Source organism: Schistocerca nitens, chromosome 6 (assembly GCF_023898315.1).
Source record: "Schistocerca nitens isolate TAMUIC-IGC-003100 chromosome 6, iqSchNite1.1, whole genome shotgun sequence".
Taxonomy (NCBI): domain Eukaryota; kingdom Metazoa; phylum Arthropoda; class Insecta; order Orthoptera; family Acrididae; genus Schistocerca; species Schistocerca nitens.
This window is the reverse complement of record NC_064619.1, coordinates 505,580,452-505,600,782: the sequence shown is the minus strand read 5'-3', so window position 1 is coordinate 505,600,782 and position 20,331 is coordinate 505,580,452. Positions and strand designations below refer to the sequence as shown.

General features: G+C 43.0%; 1 pseudogene; it reads right to left on the bottom strand.

The window, feature by feature from the left end:
- Window positions 1-217: 217 nt before the first annotated feature.
- LOC126191803 (5S ribosomal RNA) lies at window positions 218-335 on the bottom strand (annotated as a pseudogene).
- Window positions 336-20,331: the final 19,996 nt, after the last annotated feature.

Below are 20,331 nucleotides of genomic sequence, written 5' to 3'. Positions count from 1 at the left end.
TCAGCTATATTCCTTCCGAACACACCATGAAGGCCCAACGACACCGACCGGCCGCCGTGTCATCCTCAACCCATATGCGTCACTGGATGCGGATATGGAGGGGCATGTTGTCAGCAAACCGCTCTCCCGGCCGTATGTCAGTTTACGAGACCGGAGCCGGTACTTCTCAATCAAATAGTTCCTCAGTAAGCCTCACAAAGGCCGAGTGCACCCCGCTTGCCAACAGCGCTCGGCAGAACGGATGGTCACCCATCCAAGTGCTATCCCAGCCCGACAGCGCTTAACTTCGGTGATCTGACGGGAACCGGTGTTACCACTGCGGCATGGCCGTTGGCATTAAAGAAACTAGACTCGTTAATTTTCTCGACGGTAAAAATCCGCTCCGTGGTCACAGAGTCTTGCAGAACCTCTGTGTGACTGTGTCTTCCACACCAGAAAATCTCTTTTTTCCCAATGTTCTTTCAGCTTGCCGAAAAAATGGGAATAGCGTGGTGTAAGATCTGTACCGTATGGCGATGCTTCCGTACCTCACGTCTAAAATGTTGAAGCAAAGCATATGATACGAGTGCCGTGTGATGTGTAGGATTGTCGTGCACAGATTACTCTTTAATGTCATAACGTCACTAGTAAGACAGCGTGTGTAGACCGACATTCTGAAAGCCCTACATACGTACTGGTTGATTAAAATGAAAGAGCAGCTGCTCACGGAGGTTCAGTGTGACCTGCAATTACCGCATTGCAGTGATATTTCGTATATATTCTAATGCATTAATGTGGAACGGATTTACGCTGGAAAAAAATTAATTCTGATTTTTGCCACCAGATGGAAGTCGGTGATGTGAATGCAAGAAAGACGTGTAGAAATGTTTCCACGTGCAGCGAGTTAGAAACAGGACTTGGGCAGAGAATGTCAAACAAGTGACAAGGGCTTTACTAACCGCTGCTTACACAGTTTGTTCAATATGAGTCCCGGAGACGTCGACCAGAAGCTGTATAGAGCGTGATGTGAATCTGGTAGCGAAAATTGGAACTATTTCTTTTTCCTACATAAATCAGTTCTGCTATAACGCATTAGAAAATCTACAAAGTTTCGCCGCCATACGATAATTACAGTCCACACTGGAACCCTCTGAGGATCTATAATTTAATTTTAACCACCCGGTTGTACGAGTGCAGACTCTGGAATCATACTTCATCATAAAAAAAAGAACCCTACTTTCAGTTTAGCATCGTCTTAAACGACACTTTTTCTGTAATAACAAAAGCCATTATAAAATAATTAGATAAATTACCTCGATAACATGTTTTTGTAGTCTCGTTAATCAGATTCAGCTTGGACTCTGTGAGAGCGTTGCTTGTAGTTAGGCGGGTGTTGGCTGTGTTCTGGTAAGCAGCACTTCATGTCGGACGGGATTAAATGACCGTCGCACGCTATATGCTCATAGCGTAGCTGTTCCTAATCCGTTTGGCACGTGAGTGCGAGACCGCTCATATTGTTGCACTTACTTCGCGTTAGAAATGTCATTATAACCCTTCACCACGTAACAGAAGTTTACGAGTTCTTCTTGCAAGTAGTCTGAGCCAGCAGTACGACCTCGGCTTGGAGCCATAGGTACTTACATTTATGCATCTTTCACAAAGTTGAAACACGAAACCTAATTTGTTAAAGCCATGTCAAATATAAAAGTTCCTTCTCTCATTATCATTTAAGTTTACCGTTTAGTATTGTCTGCTGCGAAATTAAATGCAACCATGTATGCTGTTGAAATAATATTTAAACAGGCATAAGATAAGAGCTGAGTGTTTCATAAAGAACGAAAGAAGGAAAACACAGGAGGTGAAAAAGATAAATGACAATACTGCTGCAGTAAAAATCGTTGCACAACTACGAACCACATGTATCAGTTTTTAACTGTTAGTAAAACAAAGGTATAAAGTAACCGGATTAACATCCATGTCTTTCATACAGTTAGAAACACAAGTAACAGGAAGCGTTAGTAGAACTAATTATGTTGTAAAATTTCTTCCCGTTAAGATTTATTTGAGTCGGTTACTAGTGTGCTCTCTCGCGCAGTATGTTGGATGTATAGCTTTTCGTTAGTGTACTGTAGTTAACTGTGGAACTACTGAAAAGCTTCGGTAGACTCACAATTGATATAAGACCTTTGCTTCCGGCAAATGAACATCATTATTACGGTAACTGTTTGTATCGACCTCATTATACGATATTATAAACGCTTTCTTATAATTCAACACAATGAAATACAAATCTGTTGTCCTCAAAAGCAGAGCAACAAACAACTGTCTTATACAACAAAAAGTATGTGTATCACTCATGCAAGAACTAACATTCCAAGGTTTTTAGCTTATTTTTCGTGTTCATCGAAACTAACGCAAGCTCTGATTTAATCGACGTGCCATACTTCATATCTGTAGTGGATATTTTTCTGATAGAACTTTTCAATAGTCCGTATGTTACGTCATACAGATGAGCATAGGCAATGCCATGTTTGGTTGTCAGTACCACTGCTGTTAGCAGTGAGTTTCAGAACTGAGTGAAAGAGTCGGGTGTTGGTCACATTTCTGAGCGATCTCGAAATTGGTAACTGAGCACACAGATAAAGATGGGTAGGATGCTGAATTTTGGAAGTATGATTGATCTGAGAGATATGAAGGTTTTCAGGTAATGTTGATGCTGCATTGCTTGCATGACGTATTTGGAAGAGGCAATGTTTTTGTATATTTCGATTTTGATTGGGTTGGTTGGTCCCATTTTCGCAACGTTAGTAAGCAAAATTACATTCACAGTTTATAATTTTAACACTCATTTACCATTTCAGTAACAAATTTGCAGGCGCAGTAATATTTTTGTTAATAAGACGATTGTAATCGTTAAGGTATCGTAATTTTACAGTATAGGTTTTTTTTTTTTTTTTTTTTTTTTTTTTTTTTTTTTTTTTTTTTTTTTGCAATAGAGTCGTCACTTTGCACTGAGCGGAACAGAGCAACTAAAAATAAAGAGTGATCTGCTTAGGATAGCTGCGTGTCATTGCATCGTACTTGCTCAACGCTTTCATTTCTTGAGCTCGTTTGCTGCTTTTTAGTGTTGACCACTTTCGAGTAGTACCAGCCGCGCAGGATTAGCCGAGCGGTCTTGGGCGCTGTAGTCACGGACTGACCTTAGCAGTTAAGTCCCATAAGATTTCACACACATCGAGTAGTACCGAGTGTCCGTTGCTGTGGGCGATGCCTATTAGGGTCACTTTAACGTCAGTAAGGAAACAACAAAATCATTTAATCAAACTAAACTTTACGGTTTCAGAGACCTCTTCGAGTCTCAAACAACTAGGATGTATATATGCTGACTGAAGAGACGGATGAAAATTTGGACCAAGACCAGGATTCGAACCTCAGACTCCTGCTCACTTGGAAGATGCGTTACGAAACTACGCCGTCCTGGCACACTGACTTTGCACAACTGCATGGACTACCCGAGCACCCTTCACAGTCAGGCGTTACGTATGAAAATTATTACCAGGTTCAATTTAGGTAAAGTTCAGTGCACATCTCATTTCTTATGCAGACATTTTCTTTCGTACAGAACAGAGTTAAATTCGCATATGTGTCGTTTCATGTTTTAAATTCTATATTGTCATTTTGAGTACGTAAATTTGCAGGTCATTTCACATAAGTATTTTTCACATCTATTATTATAAAATTCGATTTTTAATTTGTGTTGGCTTTGTGTGTTCGCTGCACGTCACGCACTGTGACGTCACATTGTAACGCTGTTCTCTGCACGGTACAGAATTTCACAGGATAGTTTATTCAGATAACAATTTCAGATTTTTGATTATTTTGGTAAAAGTTAATTCAAATACAGTTATACGGTATTAGATATAGTTTGAGGATTAATTTCACTAGACGGGTTGCGTAACCACACCGTTCACTTTATTCAGGATTACAATACGGAGACACACGAAGTGAAGGACAGGAATCCAGTTCAGTTTACAACAACAATCCTTCCATGTTACAAAGTTGATCATCGATTAGAAACGTTACATTGCGGCAGATACATAATCTTCTCCAGCGGAACCATCGCCCTGCGACTGGATGGAGCCATACTGATGCTATAGCACCCGGAATACGTCATCACGTTACCAGTTACCCTCTTCAGTATTTTCGCAAGAGTCACATGTAACAAATCAGAAATCGGAAGAATCCGCTAAGAACGCAGCTGTAGAGTTCCCTCCTTCGCTGCTCGGCTCTGAATCATAAAATCTCTTGAGATATGTCTGCCTTGTTATTATTTCATGCAGTTACCGGAAGTAATTCGTTACCCTGATTTGTCTTGCTATTATTTTTATTGCACCCTTGCATGATAAGTATTCGGATACCTCGTTGGGACGTTGGGATACTTACCTCGTGCAGGTGGCGTCAGAATCTAGGTACACAGAAGTTCAGCGCTAACCTGAGATGAATGTTACGGTTCCAGATATACTAACGCAAAAGGGTCACTTTGACCTCAGTATTGGCCTTCACTGCAGCTGAGTCATTTCCAACTCTTATTTACCTTTCACTGGTTGTCTTAAAGTTCAAAGAGTTACATACTGCCGCGAAGAAGCTAGGTCTTCTGCTGTGTACAACCTTGTAACTACTTGGTGAACTTTATCTGGTTCAAAAATGGTTCAAATGGCTCTGAGCACTATGGGACTCAACTGCTGTGGTCATCAGTCCCCTAGAACTTAGAACTACTTAAACCTAACTAACCTAAGGACATCACACACATCCATGCCCGAGGCAGGATTCGAACCTGCGACCGTAGCAGTCGCACGGTTCCGGACTGCGCGCCTAGAACCGCGAGACCACCGCGGCCGGCACTTTATCTGGTCACTGCATTTTAGTTGATATTGCTGTTTATTATTTGCTTACTGTGGGACTGCGTTTTATACGGCTTCAAATAGGCTCAAATCATCCTGTTAAAAGAGCACATTGTTAGCTTTGGAGCGCTGTAGATTGTCTTTAACTGATATCAGGGGCTAATTTGATCCTCCCACGCTGTCGTAGGTCACGGTAGTGAAATGGTGGGATCTGTCGGTCAGTTGTATGGAATCAGCGAAGTAAGATGGTCCAAGTGAAGAAGCGACAGAATGGCACAAAGGAGCTCTCGTGTTTGGGCATGTCCAAGACCAGACACAATGAATGAATTTGCACGAATGGTTGGTGTACTGACGCGGACTGTGCAACATGTCTTCAAAAAATAGCGTATCACTGGCAGTTAGGTAGAACGACGAAGAAACAGTGGTCATAGAAAGATGCCAAAAGGGGCCTTAAATGAATGTCACAACGTGTCGGTGACAGTCTACGAAACCCGACAGGAATTGCTGCCGTGAGTGAATGCTGGTCCCTGACAACCAGATTTCCAGTGAATGTTGCGGAAAATTGAGTTTCGCGGCGGGTACCCCGCAGCAGATCACTGCTCATAGCATCACATTAGTCTGCACGTCCGCGATGAGCCAAATAGTATAGAAACGTGGCAGCAGCTGGCAGTACCGCGTGTATTCTTCCCCGAAAAGCTGCAGTTTCCCCTCTTTTCAAATGATGGAACGTGTCGAGGGCACCAAGACCAAAATCCTGGAAACCTGGCCAAAATTGTAAAATCTGCTCTAATACGGCCAAAAAATGGGATCAAATATAGAGAAAAGATTCTAGAAAAAATTAATGGAGCAAAGAATTTTTCGTGAACACTTGTAATTTTAATGGTGAACTTTGTTGCAAAACTGTCTCTCCATTACTGCTGAAAATGTATATTACTAACAAAAATTGAAAGTTTTGTGTTTCTTGTTCTTAATCTTCTGTTCATACTTCCTCTTCTTCCACAAAATCTGCTAATTAGTAAGTTTCCGCAGCAAGAGCCAAAAGGGCAACAACTTCCGACGACAATGTTGTCACTTTCCTCAGCGATGGTTCCCGCAAAGAAGTACATTTAATATGTAACAGTAAAATGTGATTTAACAAAATTAAGTTTATCTAGAAAAATATTAAGGGTATGAAATTATCTAATTATTCTATATTTTAATTTTTAATATATATGAAACATATTGTTATGTTTAGTAATTATACTTTCAGTTTTTAATAGCTTATTAGAAATGTTATAGAAATACCAAATGAGTGATTATATGTGCGTATGTGTTTACTTCGCATTTAGTAAACTTTTATTATCTATTTTCGCAGTGTAAAAAACGACATTTTGCAGCTGATGCTTGAGAAGCCGGAGCTGCTGCTAGTAGCAGGATTTTAAGGATAATTCGCGAAGATAATAGTACGTACATAAGGGCGGAGTTAAAAAGAATGTCATGAAATCTAGAACATCTCTTTTTGCATTCTGGTAAGAACTTAACAAACAAAACCCAATCGTTAATTAATGATTGAATAATTATAATCGTGATTATGTTCACACGTTCTTGAGTAGACTCTGATTAAGGAAATTTCGTAGAACAAAAATATTTCATCCGAACGAAATTTGAATTTCGGAAGAACCAACTGGCAGCAGACTAGAATTCGATAGTCCCAATACAACTCCAGCCAACATATTAAAGGTAACTTCAAAATCCGAACATTTTCTTTAATATGGTCACCTTATCGAGTTCTGATCCTTTGAGCGAGGTCCACTGAGACGCTTCGCCCGCAGTTTGTGGGGGGCTATTTCAGGCCAGAGATGGTTCTATGATCTAATAGGGGTGTTTTTTGTGCCATGACTTCAGTCCACCTAATCAGATTACCGAGAACATGAAGTTGGATGTTTTCAGTGACCTCTTCCCTGTACTTCTTCATGATGCATGTTGTGCAATTTCCAAGATGAGAATTGCCGTGTCCACAGTGTTGTATGGTTACGTTCCCCGTTGAGCAACACTCGGGCACTCTGTTGTACAGAGCCCACTTAATGACCAGTTGTCAACCGCTTAAATTTGTAGAGGACTACTGGAAGAGGGGGTAAAACGCAGCAATCATCTTTATCTCAGTTTCGTAGCTCTAAGTGACTTGATCATTAATGAGTGGCTACAGCCGGATAAAGCATGCCCAAAGAAACTCGCGGTCTCTCTTCTTTGCTTGAGGCCGTTACCGAAGAGTGACAAATTTTTCGCCCGGCGTGTTAATTTTGTGCAGCAGGTGTAATCTGCTGGTGCCCGCTTTGGCGTCTGGCGCGCAGCCGGCGCTTCACCGGCGCCTACTTTCGCCAGGCTGGAGGCGGCGGCTCTCGCCTCGAGCGCGCCCTTTGAGGCCGCCCCGCTGACTGCTCCGGCGCCGGGGGCAGCGCATTCTGCGGCCGCCGACTTCCGCCCTTAGGGCCGCCCCCGCGCCGGCGAAAGGAGCGCCCGATACCGCGCGGCCGCCGTCCTTTCAGGATCATCGCTATTCAGCCGTAGAGAACCTGCAGCCACTCCGCAGCAAGTAGTTAAAGGGCGGCCGACTTGCCCGCGCCGCCACTGATGCGCCAACTCGCCATCGAGCACTACGCCGGCCCGCTGAGTGCCTTGCCTCTGATCAGCCACATTCGCAGGCACTGCTTTCACCTCAGTTCTAATCTTCCAACTTGCTCTCAGCGTGAGGTGGGTCGGCCTGGTTCTTATCACCTGCGCATTTCGATTTTTTCAACCCTCTTCACCTCATTTATGGGAGCCCTCAAGAAACTGCACAAGGTTATTCGTTATTCCGGGAAGCATTCAAACAACTATCAGAAATCGATCTACTTTTAGTACACTAAAACGCGCATTATCTTGTCATAAAGATTTAATTATCATCTCGAAATGACAAGGTAATTTATTTCATTCTTATTTATTTGCAAGTGCATGTCTGCAGTTCCGGAAAACAATAAAACCTCCGTCCCTCCGTCCCACGACACCGTATAACGCCGCCAGCAGGCCTTAAGAAAATGGTGCAATCCATGGAAAAGTGAAGATCGGCTGCGTATTTCCTCTGGCGGCATGCTACCGGACTGTGTATGCCAGGACTACAGACGTGTACCTGGAAACGAACAAGCAAAAAGTAATTAAAGATAAAATAATCTGGGTTGATCGAACGCTTCATATTTCCTTCTAAAATAATCGACGTTTCGACCCCTCTGCTGGGATCTTCTTCAGGATGCTTCGGTGTCCACTAGTGCTAGAACATTTTAGCGACAACGGCCTCTGGCCGGTGTGGCCGAGCGGTTCTAGGCGCTACAGTCTGGAACCACGCGACCGCTACGGTCGCAGGTTCGAATCCTGCCTCCGGCATGGATGTGTGTGATGTCCTTAGGTTAGTTAGGTTTAAGTAATGCATGGTGCTTTAGGCATGTTAGTTCCTCACAGTTCATATTTCACCTCCGTATCATACTGTAACTCGTTCGCTGCCCGCTGTGGCCGAACGGTTCTTGGCGCCTCAGTCCGAAACCACGCTGCTGCTACGGTCGCAGGTTCGAATAGTGACTCGGGCATGGATGTGTGTCATGTCCTTACGTTTAAGTAGTTGTAAGTCTAGGGGACTGATGACCTCAGAAGTTAAGTCCCATAGTGCTCAGAGCCATTGAACCATTCGACAACGGCCACGAAAGCCTGCAGACTTACATAAAAAGTAATTACATAGCTTTAATTTCTCGAGTTGCCAGTGAAAACATTATGACTACAGCTAGAACAAACAAATAAAAAAACAAAAAGTGTGTCAAAGGCCTTGAAGGCCTATCGGTACCAACGGGCTACCGTGTCGTCCTGAGGCCTTAGGCGTCATCGGGTGCGGATACAGAGGGACATGTGGTCAGCACACCGCTCCATCGGCCGTTGTCAGTTTTCGTTTCCGGTTCCGCTACTTGTCTGTCAAGTAGCTTCTCAATTGGCCTGAGCGCCACCCCGCTTGCGACTGCCGCTACAATTTCACAAATTTTTAATGCACCTATCTTCGATTAAAGGGCGGAAACAGAGAGATACATCTGCCCCGACAGATATTGGTTTTAAGCAGGCTACAACTCCTTCAGATACCATGTAAAAGATTTTCGTATTTTCCTCCTCACTACACGTGAACTTAGTCGTAGAGAAAAATGAATAGGACTTTTTTGTAGCAAAATTAATGTAGTTAAATTTTGTATTAGTATAAGTTTTAGCTTTAACTATGTTAAATTTCAGACAAAACGGTCCTGTTCATTTTTTTCTGTGGTGCTAATACTTTGTGAATAGGAGCGAGAGAATATGAAAACCTTACATATGGTTTCTGAAGGTGTTATGGGTTGCATAAAACCCATTGCTAGGGAGAGCTGAGTCACCCTGTACGGGGTGGGGGAATCCTTGTTTCCACTTATCGATTGAGCATAGACCATACTATATATAGCTTTGGACATTTTCTTTTTCCATTCTCGTCTATCTTCCGTAGTTTCTATGATTCTCCTTTTCACCCATATTTTCAAGATGTAAAATTCCTTTTTTTCTTTCTAGTTATCGCAGTTTGGAGACATCATTTAAGATATGGGAATGAATTATTAGGTATCGATTTTAGTTTTGTTTCATATGATCAGGCGTATCATCTCGGCATATTTCGCTCACTGTATGTCTGCCACATGTCTCTTATTTTGCAGCTTGCTGCAAAGTCTTATTTTCCTTCGATAACATTAGCTTGAACACAGCCAGCGGTGGTGGAATAACGCTTTTGGAAGAAATTAAAACAAATAAAATAAAATGTTTGAGTAATGACAACGATGTTCCGACTCGCCTTGATGTTAGGACTCACTTCTTGATGCCTTATTGCTGCCTAGGGAAGTGCAGTATTTTAGCTAGTTTCCCATTCTGCAAATGATACTGAGAATTTTGAAGGGAAGTTTAATAGTAATAAGAGGTACTGAATAGAATTGGAGAGAAGAGAAATTAGTGGCACAACTTGACTAGAAGAAGGGATTGGTTGGTAGGGCATATTCTGAGGCATCAAGGGATCACCAATTTAGTATTGGAGGACAGCATGGAGGGTAAAAATCGTAGAGGGAAACCAAGAGATGAATACACTAAACAGATTCAGAAGGATGTAAGTTTGCAGTAGGTACTGGGAGATGAAGAAACTTGCACAGGATAGAGTAGCATGGAGAGCTGCATCAAACCAGTCTCTGGACTGAAGACCACAACAACAACAATAGCAATAATAATAATAATAATAATAATAATAATAATAGTAATAATAACAATAATGAAATGGTACAACATACGAGAAACAACTTGAATAACTTGTCAGGTATGACGCCTACAGTGACTTCGTACTACAGTGACTTTGGCGTAAACCAGTAAAAGTGGTTCAAGACATTCTCGATACTCTGGGGGGAAAGGGAGGGGGTGCCAAAAGATGTTAATGACCACTAGACAACCACTGGAATTGATGATACATCCATCCTTCTAGAACAAAGAGCCACTTTACTGGAATCAGCACAAGTTATCCACCAATACATCTTCCAGCCCTAGACGCATAGAAAATAACCGATTTGTGATAAAATACGAGATCTACCACAGCGAATTCATTTGCTGCGTTTAATATTATAACAATGAAATAATAATGGCGAAATAAAAATTATTTACTGAAACTTGTAAGAACAACACATTACTAGATGACTGTGACCTACACAATAAAGTGTTTAGGACTGCACTACAAATCAGACAGCAGAGTTGGAGAAAAAACTGAGTAAAACTGTTCGTTTCATAAGAAGCACAGAGGTCTGAAAAAGAGGACGTAATAATGATAATATAGAAAAAATTAACAAACAATAAAGAGAAGAAGACACATTTCGAAGGAAATTAAAGAGAATGAATAGGTATTCCGCTATCTAATTTTAATTCTGCAGCTTGTACATTATGTGCTCTCTTTCAGGTCGTCTACATCGCCGTTTATTAACAACATAACTGTATAACAAATCGACACCTAATGCGCTTGAAAATAATAGCCTGTAAGGTGAAATTGGCCAATCGTGCAAGGTACAGTAAGTTATGAAAGAGAAGCCGCGGTGGAAAGCTTGAAAATTTTCTTAATTCAACTATCAGTGGAACATGAAAATGCTTTTGAATTGGGAAGTTAAAAAACTACACGCTCTAAAAGAAGAAGTAATACTAGGAGAATCGAAAGGGTTAAAATCGGATGGAATTCAGAGTTGAAGTGGCAAGAGCAGTTGTCGATATGGAGAATCAGTCTTAACCATCAATTCATTTAATTTAGAGAAGAAAAGATTGATCTATTAATTGCGCTGTATTTGAACAGGACTCTCCGCAAACAGAGGTCTAATCACTTAAACATACTATCGCATTATTGGAGACCAGATTGTCAGCGGACCACCTTGCTCCTGATACTGGAAAGGCCGTACAGATGTATGTAAGTGAGATGGATGTAAGCGGCAACTGTCCTCGAAGACTTTACAAGTGGTCCAATTTGTTTCTTGAAGAAGGACCCACGAAGTAGAAGTTTCGCTGTCTCTCGATAATACTGACATGATAAATCAGCATTTTAATGAACTATCGGATTTATAGCCTCTGGTGATTACTATATTATTTAACAGTATACTGATGTTTCCACATGAGGACGTGTCCGGCACAAATTAAAACGTTAAAACCTGCTCAGAAGTGTGATAAAAACATAATTAACAACCTGCTGCTCTCAGTTTCCGCTACAGCGCTGCTGACTCCGATTTAATGTAATCCCGTTCCCTTTTTGGATTTTTTTTTCCGACGTAACGCGGTCCTCTGGTGTCTACCGCCGTATCAGTGGTAGCCCAGTGGTAACACGTACATGGAGAAAAAAGAAGAGAGATGAACAACAAAACGCATTTAGGAGTATCAATCATCAGCCGATATTCACTCGGGAAGCTGCCTCCGATACATCAATTGTTATTGTTAATTGGGATTTTCAAACAACGCCCAACTCAATTAAGCGCATTGTCCTGTTTAGAGCAGTTCGACTGGCTAGTAGCAGGGGGGGGGGGGAGGGGGGGAGGAAATCAGGTGACAGTGGTTTCAGCCTGCCGGAGTAAGCGCCAATCGTGGTCACACAGGTTTTACAAACGTGCGGGGCCAAACATTCCACTGGCTGGTGGCCTAAATCGAAATTTACGTAACTGATGACAAAACAAAAGGTAAAGGTAGATGTCCATAGCTCGGACATTTTCATCTTTACCTGCATCGGGGAAAGCAAGATGAAACATAACAAAAATGGACACACATACATACACAAATTCGTGTTAGAATAATTATAGCTCAGCAAATGAATGGCAGTTCGGCAGTTTTAAATTAATGCACAGTCTTTTACAGTATTAATGGCCGTGCTATGGCTTTAAGGTTGCAAGCGATTAAAACAAAGTTAAAGATGGCTATTCACAAGTGAGTCTGATTGTGTGAATAGTTGTACTGTTGGTCCAGACGGACATTGAGACTGCAATAAACGAACACCATAATCCTCGACAAATATAATACAGGACGTGTGAATGCAGAGCCTCGCAGTGGTAACATTGACCAAAAAAGCTCTCGGTCTTCTAGCCGCTCCTAGTGCTTAAAGCCGGCCGCTGGTGGCCGAGCGGTTCTGGCGCTACAGTCTGGAACCGCGCGACCGCTACGGTCGCAGGTTCGAATCCTGCCTCGGGCATGGATGTGTGTGTTGTCCTTAGGTTAGTTAGGTTTAAGTAGTTCTAAGTTCTAGGGGACTTATGACCTCAGCAGTTGAGTCCCATAGTGCTCAGAGCCATTTGAACCTAGTGCTTAAAATTTCACCAGCTATCTGTCACGCATTCTATTTTTATTGTCAAATGGTATGACTGCCAGTGGGTTGCTCGTTCGCCCGACTGTGACGTCACTGGTACTCGCTTGCGGCCCGCGCGAAAGACAGGCCGTGGTGCATACGTCACAGCACGAGACACTGGTGCCACTAGCCGTGTCCGCCGGGGATCGAGTAACTGTTTCAGACGAAAGAGGTTGAAAAATCAGCCAGCCAGTTCCAAACCAAGGTTTATTTGCCCTTGACGTAGGTTTCTATACTTCTAAAAATATCTTTCTTCAGAAGGAGCGGGCCTTGTTACGTCACATAATGGTACATTAGATTAGATGTGGCCGAACTGTCCCAAGCCACGGCTGTAGATAGCAGCCGGATTACATTTAGCGTATTTCTGAATGAATGCTCACTAATAAACGGCCACAGGTAGAATCTCCTGTCAACGTAGAACGGTAACATTAGTCAGATGGCAGTTATAAGAGTCGAGGGGCATGAAAGGGAAGCAGCGGTTGGGAAGGGAGTGAGACAGGGTTGTAGCCCCTCCCCGATGTTATTCAAACTGTATATTGAGCAAGCAAACGTACACTGGCAATGGCAAGGAAAGCGTTTCTGAAGAAGAGAAATTTGTTAACGTCGAGTATAGATTTAAGTGTCAGGAAGTCGTTTCTGAAAGTATTTGCATGGAATGTAGCCACGTATGGAAGTGAAACATGGACGATGAATAGTTTGGGCAAGAAGACAATAGAAGCTTTCGAAATGTGGTGCTACAGAAGAATGCTGAAGATTAGATGGGTAGATCACATAACTAATGAGGAGGTATTGAATAGAACTGGGGCGAAGAGGAGTTTGTGGCACAACATGACAAGAAGAAGGGACCGGTTGGTAGGACATGTTCTCAGACATCAAGGGATCACAAATTTAGCATCGGAGGGCAGCGTGGAGGGTAAAAATCGTAGAGAGAGACCAAGAGATGAATACACTAAGCAGATTCAGAAGGACGTAGGTTGTTGTAAATACCGGGAGATCAAGGAGCTTGCACAGGATAGAGTAGCATGGAGAGCTGCATCAAACCAGTCTCAGGACTGAAGACCACAACAACACCGAGCGGGGTGGCGCAGTGGTTAGACACTGGACTCGCATTCGGGAGGACGACGGTTCAATCCCGCGTCCGGCCATCCTGATGTAGGTTTTCCGTGATTTCCCTAAATCACTCCAGGCAAATGCCGGGATGGTTCCTCTGAAAGGGCACGGCCGCCTTCCTTCCCAATCCTTCCCTAATCCGATGAGACCGATGACCACGCTGTCTGGTCTCCTTCCCCAAACCAACCAACCACAACAACAAAATAGTCACAGGATAAAATATTGGCATAATCTACGTGTACATCATACCAGAGACTAAGGACAACTGTGCAGTTGCATCCATGTCCAAAGGAATCTTGCATCCTAATCAGAATAACACCGGCACTGTAATATTGTATTTCTCTGCCGATACAGGGGAAGCGACTTTGAAGTGCAACGTCTGACTCGTACGGGAATGTACATAATGGATGTACGAGTGCAGGTCGTAGACGCGTGGTTGATGACGTATGGAAGTTTGTCTGGCTATGAGTCGTGCACGGATAGCCAAATAACCGGCGCAGTAGCTCAGCGTGTTCGGTCAGAGGATTAGCTGCCCTCTGTAGTAAAAAAAAAAAAAAAAAAAAAAAAAAAAAAAAAAAAAAAAAAAAAAAACTGAGCGAAGGGATCAACAAAGAACTTCGACGGGAGTCATGGGACGTCCGCGTCGAACAAATGCAACGAACAAAATTAGATTTAAAAAAATGGTAAGGCGACCGCTCGCTATAAGCGGGAAACCCGGGTTCGAGTACCGGGCTGGCACACATTTTTATTGTTGTCATTCCATTCTACAGCTGATGGTGGTCCTTATTCGCAATTGAGAATACGTTTGATGTGAATGGGATAGTGTTGTTACAGTTAAGTCCATGTGACTACTTGCAAGGGACTGACGACAGCTGTACTGTTAGCTGAAATCGGGATCTGCATTCTAAAAGACAGATGATATTACTGCCGATGCTGACCTCCTTTCTGTCCTGGATTACGTAAAGCTCATGAGGCACAGCTACTGCCATTGAAAGTAGGCTGTTTAGGTTTTTATGATGGTAACACCATGTACCGCTCTATATGAAAATCACTGACTGTGCTGTGTTAAGTCTGTGGCTGGTTTGCATTGTTGAAATATTTACTATTGTAGTGTTGGGCAGTTGGATGTGAACAGCGCGTAGCGTTGCGCAGTTGGAGGTGAGCCGCCAGCAGTGGTGGATGTGGGGAGAGAGATGGCAGAATTTTGAGAGCGGACGATCTGGACGTGTGTCCGTCAGAAAGAGTAAATTTGTAATTTTGGATATCATGAACTGATTATATATATATGACTTTTGCACATTATTAAGGTAAATACATTGTTTGTTCTCTAGCAAAATCTTTTATTTGCTAACTACGCCTATCAGTTGTTAATGCCTCCAGTAGTTAGAATCTTTTATTTGGCTGGCAGTATTGGCGCTCATTGTATTGCAGTAGTTCGAGTAACGAAGATTTTTGTGAGGTAAGTGATTCGTGAAAGTTATAGGTTATTCTTAGTCAGGGGTATTCTTTTGTAGGGATTTTTGAAGTCAGATTGCGTTGTGGTATAAAATATTGTGTGTCAGTTTAGTGTTGATCAGAATAAGTACAGAGAGTAATGTCTGAGTACGTTCAGTTCTGCTCAGCTGTTTGAAAATCAAATAACGTAGAGGTTTATCAGCACAGTAAGTCATTAATTTTTCTAAGGGGACGTTTCACCATGTTACAGACCTATTGCCTGAAGTCCATGCAGCGTCGAAAGAGGTAGAGCTGAAATGTATCCGTTCTTGGTCCGCTTAGTCAAAGGGCATGAAAATGGCTGCTTGTAATGCAAGGAAGCGTTCCGGAGCTAACGTCATTCCTGGTACCTCGTTGCTCAGCAAATTTATTTTCTTGCGTGGCAACCGCTTCTTAAATTCAGCTCACACCGCACGAGTATTCCATTAGGGAACTAACTAATAGCCGCACATGTGATATCACACGTAATAGCCGCGGTAAAAACTAGTGAGGGCCAAATGTGTAGCTTTGTGGGCGTGTTAGACGGCGCGCCTCGTGTGTGTGTGTGTGTGTGTGTGTGTGTGTGTGTGTGTGTGTGTGTGTGTGTGCGTGCGCTCGCTTGCTCGTGTAGCAGATAGGACTCCGCGCCAGTGTAATTTGGATGGGGCACGGCCTTCGCCGGAAACAAATTGTAAAGCCGCAAGCCTCGGCTCTCAGGTACGCAGCGGTTCCGAGATAAGGAAACAGGCAACGTAGCGCTAAGTACGTAATACCAACAATTTGCCGGTAATAAGGTGCCAGCGCGGAGAGCCGCACAAGAAACCGCGCGCTAATGGCCGGCAATTCGCGGCCGCGGTCGCGCTCGGCCGGGGCCTACTAGTATCCTCCCCCGCTTCCATGCCTCACATCTTTTTATTCCTCTCGCCGAGGGCGCGGCCGGGCGCGCGAGCCGCCAGGCGTGACGGGACATTTCACACCTGGCGGCGCTCGCCATTAGCCCGGCTGGCCGGGGACCGCGGTTCGCTGCCCGCCACCCCGTGGACGCCATAAAGCGCGGCTTCTGGGTCAGGCGGCCGGCCGCCATAAGCCCCCGCCTGCGGCGCAACCGCCGCCTGGCTTCACTGCGCGGTCTCCCGGACTGCTGGCAACACTCCCGGGGCTCTGCAACGTCACAGGGTGGAGCTGACAGCGTGCAACTGACGGCTGACGCCCACGCGGAGTGCCCGAGCAGCGATGGAAAATACTTAGGGAGGTGAAAGAAATGACCATTTTCAGATAACTTACGGGAATGCAGCCGGGTGACGTCGTTGACAACCCGCGATATTTCGACAAGGGCACAACCTGCCATTCTAAGACCAAAAATGCAGCAAGTAAGCTCTGCGCTTCCGAATTTCAAACCTCGGTTTTCAGAGAAATAGCACACACACACACACACACACACACACACACACACAAACAGAGCGACAGAGAGAGAGAGAGAGAGAGAGAGAGAGAGAGAAAGTAAACACTAGAGCCATTTCGAACCAGAGAAGACTGACGTCAGAGAAATCGAAAGTGAATGTAATAATCAACGAGTGAGGTAACATAAATTCTGTCCCTCTGGTTTTTTTCCTTTTTTTTGACAAGGTGTGTGTGTGTGTGTGTGTGTGTGTGTGGTGTGTGTGTGTGTGTGTGTGTGTGTGTGTGTGTGTGTGCAGGATTTAATGCAAAAAATAAACACCACCACCATCTCTATTTATCAGTTTACTTGCAAATTTAATTTCAACAGCTTGCTTAACAACATTGAATTTTCTCACTGTGATAGTACTAAAGGAGCGATATGTTTTACGTACTAAGAAACATTCAACTGCCTAGATCGCGTAATATATTTCTTAATTCAAGGCAACTGGATTTAATCGACTTTTCTGTCATCTTTATAACGGTAATAAACTGCATATGCATGGAATGTTGTCTCACAACGTAACTTAGGACGTAATAATTGAGAAAAACTTTTAGTTTGGCATTACCAAAGCCGGAAGCGAAATTGTACCTTTACATACCTGCTACACCTACATGTACATCAATATGTACATCAATATTGTGCAAATCACATTTAAGTGCCTGGCAGAGGGTTCGCCGAACCATCTTCGCAATAATTCTCTCTGATTCCAGTTTCTTACAGCTCGTGGAAAAAAGGAACACCTGTATCTTTCCGTGCGAGCCCTGATTTGCGTTATTTTATTATGATTGTCGTTTCTCTCTATATAAGTCGGCGTCAACAAGAGTAGTTTCGCATTCGGAAGACGTGGCTGGTCATCGAAATTTCGTGAGAAGATCCCGTTGCAATGAGAAACGCCTTTTTTTATGATATCCACTCGAATTCTGTGTGTTCCTTCGAATTTAAGTTGTTCGTAATAGTAATTCCTCGGTATTTAGTTTAATTTACGGCATTTAGATCTGACTCGTTTATTGTTTAATCGAAGTTTAACGTTTTCCTTTCAGCACTTGTGTGGATCACCTCACACTTTCCATTATATAGGGTCAATTGACAATTTTTGCACCATACAGACATCTTTACTAAATCGTTTTGCAATGTGTTTTGATGTTCTGATGACTTGACTAAATGAAAAACGACAGCGTCATCAGCAAACAACCTATGACGCCTGCTCAGATTGTCAACTAAATCGTTTATATAGATAAGGAGCAGCAATGGGACTATAAAACTACTTTGGAGAACCCCAGAAATCACTCCACCTTCAAATATTTCTGTGGTGAAACGTGTTCACTTCACATCATGGCGTGACGCTTAACGTAAAATGAACACTTTTCACAACATAAGATTTTCAAGGTATGTAAGCGTACAGTCCCATTTCCAAATTTGCCGGCCGGGGTGGCCGAGCAGCTCTAGGCGCTACAGTTTGGAACCGCGCGACCGCTACGGCGCAGGTTAGAATCCTGCCTCGGGCATGGATGTGTGTGATGTCCTTAGGTTGGTTAGGTTTAAGTAGTTCTAAGTTCTAGGGAACTGATGACCTCAAATGTTAAGTCCCATAGTGCTCAGAGCCATTTTGAACTTCTAGTTTTTGTAGTGCCGAACTAAAACTTTTATCTCAAGTACTACGTCTTAACTCATGTTACGAGACATATTCAATGTAGATGCACTGTATTACAAACCTGAAGATGGCAAAAGACTGTCGAAACCGGTTGTCTTAAGTGAAGACATATTTTATGCGATCTAGGCTGTTGAACGTTATTTAGCATCTTTAATAATCTTATTCCAATATTGTATGAAACGTCCCCTTTGAACAATAGTACACTACTGTGCTTAAACTGACGCACAATATTTTTCTTTTTGCGCAACGCAATCTGACTTTCAAAAATCCCTACAAAAGAATGGCCCTGACTAACATTAACCTGTACTTTTCACAAATCACTTACCTCACAAAAATCTTGGTTACTCCCACTACTGCAATACAGCAAGCGCCACTACTGCCAGCTAAATAAAAGATTCAAACTATGGAAGGCACTAACTACTGATAGGGATAGTTAGCAAATGAAAGATATTAATAGAGAACAAACAATGTATTTACCTTGATATCATCATATATATATATCAGTTCATGACAAATTACAAAACTCCGCCATCTCTCTCCCCACATCCAGCACTGCTGGCGGCTCACCTCCAACTGCGCAACGCTACGCGCTGTTCCCAGCCAGCTGCCTAACACTACAATGGCGAGTATTACAACAATGCAAAGCAGCCACAGACTGCACACAGCACAGCCAGTGATTTTCATACAGAGGTGGCGTTACCAAAAAAACCTAAACAGCCTACTTACAATTGGAATGCATGCCGTATTGTTATATTCCCTAGGACGTCCAGTGCCATGACAGTTTTCTTCAATGGCGGGTTTGCTCGGATGTCGCAAGCGTTGAGTCCCGCGTATGTTCGGCACACCGATCTCCACTGTCCTGATAGTCTCACCAATACACGACACGCAGCAACTGCATGGAATACGGTAGACACCCAAATTAGTCAAACCAAGATCATCCTTTATTGAACCTAAATGGACCCCATTCTCAGCTAATGGTCGAAAAAAACACTTCACATCAAATTTTCGCAAAATTCGCTTGCACAGCGCTTACTTGCTGCAGTTTTTCCTTCAAAATGGCAGGATGTGCTCCAGTCGAAATATCGGTGGTTGTGGACTACGTCACCTGTCTGCATTCCCGTAAATTAGATTCTCCCGACATTTACGATGTTCAAATAATAAGGTCTTACAATGATCATTTTGACTTCATCCATATTTTGAAAATGTGAACGTGACTGTATTCATTATATAGGTACTATGAACAAAAATGAACTCCATTCCTAATTCTGTCGCATTTTATTGAATTATACGATGCATTTCTGACCTTGTCCAAATCATCTTAACATCAAATGAAAACGACAAGGATGGAAAAAGAGTACGTAAACTCTTTATTATTTCCAAAGTAATCACGATAATCCCACTGTGAAGTGCGACACACAGTAACTTAATGGATAAATGCCTGCGGTTGCTTGCGGAACCATAATTATGCTCAGGTGTCCACCTCTTCGTTCGAAAGAAATCGACGGCCACAAATCTCTTTCTTCAGGGCTTAAAAAATATGGACTCGCACAGGGAGAGATCGGGACTGAACGGAGGCTGTTTAAGGGCTTCCCAGCGAAACTTTAGCAGCTTAGTTGGAACAATGACGTTTTTATTTGGCGACAAGAATCCGCTGCTCATTGATTTTCTGGAACACGGCGCCACAATTAACGCACAGTGGCTAGTGTACATTTGGCCGAAGTTGAGTCGCACCATCAAGTTCTAGCGTCCAGGAATGTTGACAGATGGCATCATTTTGTTGCAGGTTAATGCCCGTCCACATTTTACCAAGATTGTTTCACCGACTTTGCAGAGGATTCGCTGGGAAGACTTTACACATCCTCCATAAAGT